The sequence below is a fragment of the Chrysochloris asiatica genome, unplaced genomic scaffold (assembly GCF_000296735.1).
Source record: "Chrysochloris asiatica unplaced genomic scaffold, ChrAsi1.0 scaffold00282, whole genome shotgun sequence".
Taxonomy (NCBI): Eukaryota; Metazoa; Chordata; class Mammalia; order Afrosoricida; family Chrysochloridae; genus Chrysochloris; species Chrysochloris asiatica.
In genome coordinates, this window is record NW_006408800.1 from 3,240,635 (window position 1) to 3,242,970 (window position 2,336).

A 2,336-nucleotide genomic window follows, 5' to 3' on the forward strand; every position below is an offset into this window, starting at 1 on the left:
ATTATTATTCAAATTTAATGCACCAACCACTAAAGCAAAGATGACATATAATAATTCTACCAATTTCTTCAGTCTGAGATTGGTCAAACATGCAGTCAAGATGCATTGATAATTGTGGAGATTGGAATGCCAAAGTTGGAAGCAAAGAGAAAGGATCAGTAGTTAGAAAAATGACCTTAGTGATAAAAATGATGCTAGAGATAACAAAATAGAACTTTGCAAGATCAATGACTTATTTTACAAACAATGTGACTAAACACATGGAAATCACCAGCTATAATACAAAGGAACCATATTAACTACATCTGTGGGAGGAGATAGTGGAAAAGCTCATTATCATTAATCAAAACAAGACCAGGAGCAGACTGTGGAACAGACTGTCAATTAACTCATATGCAAGTTTAGGCTGAAGCTGAAAGAAATTAAAACAAGTCTACGAGTGCCAAAATAAGACTGTGACTATATCCCAACTGAATTTAGAGACCATCTCAAGAACAGATTTGATGCATTAGAAAATAATGATCAAAGACTAGAAGAGCTGTAGATGACATCAAGAACATCATAAAGGAAAAAAAAAATCAAACATTAATTAAATATACATAAAAGAATGGGAAAAAGTGGATGTCAGAAGAGACTCTGATACTTGTTTTTGAGAATAGGGAAGCTAAAGTGAATAGAAGAAATAAGGAGGTAAAAGAGCTGAACAGAAGAGTTCAAAGGATAATTTTAGGAAACAAAGTGAAGTATTATAATGAAATATGCAAAGACCAAAAGAGAAGATGTTCATCATTTCTCAAATAGAAAGATCTGAAGAGAAACTTTAATTCTTAATTTGGAATTTGAAGGATTCTGTGGGCAATTGATAGTTGTTTCAAACCCTGCTCCAAGAAACCTTATACAAAGTTGCTATGAGTTTCCTATGGTCTTCCTTATTAACTGTTCAGCTTTTCATGTGCATATGTTATTGTTGTTGTTGTTGTTGTTAAGTGTCGTCAAGTCAATTCCAACCCATAGTGGCCCTGTATAGGGTTTCCAAGGAGTGATGATAAGCTTGAACCACTGACCTTGTGGTTTAAACGATTTTGCTGTCCAGTGTATTAACCCACAGCACCACACCAGGACTTCTCACCATGCATATGATATTATTGAAAATGCCATGGCTTCGGTCAGGTGCAGCTTAGTCCTGAAACTGACATCTTTGTTCTTCAAAACTTTGAAGAGGTCTTGTGCAGCAGATTTGCCTAATGTAATATGTCGTTTGATTTTTTGGATGCTGCTTTTATGAATATTGATGTCTGATCCAAGCAAAATGAAATATTTGACAATGGCAATCTTTTCTCCATTTATATGGATGTTATTTATTGGTCTAGTGGTGAGGATTTTTGTTTCTTTTACATTGTGATGCAACCCATACCAAAGGCTGTGATATTTTATCTTCATCGGTAAGTATTTTAAGTCCTCTTTGCTTTCAGAAAGCAAGATTGTATCAACTGCATACTTTATTGCTAATGAGTCTTCCTCTAATCCTGATGCCGTGTTTTTCTTCATACAATCCAGATTCACCAATTGTTTACTCAGCATACAGTTGGAATAATTATGGTGAAAGAATACAGCCCTGGTGCACACCTTTCCTCATTTTAAACCATTCAGTGTGTCCTTGTTCTGTTTGAACAACTGCCTCTTGGTCTAAATATAGGTTCCTCACGAGCACAATTAAGGGTGACAAAATACTTATTCTTTGCATCTTGTCATGATCCATACAATCAAAAACCTTTGTGTAGTCAATAAAGAAAGGTAAACACCCCTCTGGTATTCTCTGCTTTCAGTCAAGAATAGCTTTAAAAGATGTTATAGAAGAGGAAAATAAGAGAGAAAATAAAAGATATTTATCATACGTCCAACTGGAAAGATGCATTTTTAAATTTTTCCCCATGCTCCCTTGGTAACCAGAGATGTGACCAGCTCTTACTCTCATCCATCCCCAGTGCAGACCCTGTTTTCCAGGAGTTTGGAGTCATGTGGTTGGAAGCTATGACAGTGTGAGGTGGAGTTGACTTATCACTTCCGTGTGCCGCTTTGGAGATTGGATTCAGGTGAGCTGGGCTCCAGAACTACAGAACCCATGGAGTCACCAGACCAGCATTTAACGTGTCACCTTGCCCCCAGCTGTCCCATAATCATACAGATATTAAAACCAGTTCCATTAAGAGCCTCCACTAACTACATCTGCATTGAGTGCCCTAAACATAGCACCAAGACCAATAGGAACTCCACCTAGGGCCAGGAACTCTGCTTTCGCATCCCTCCCACACCCACCTCATTAGATCCTTGGCTTG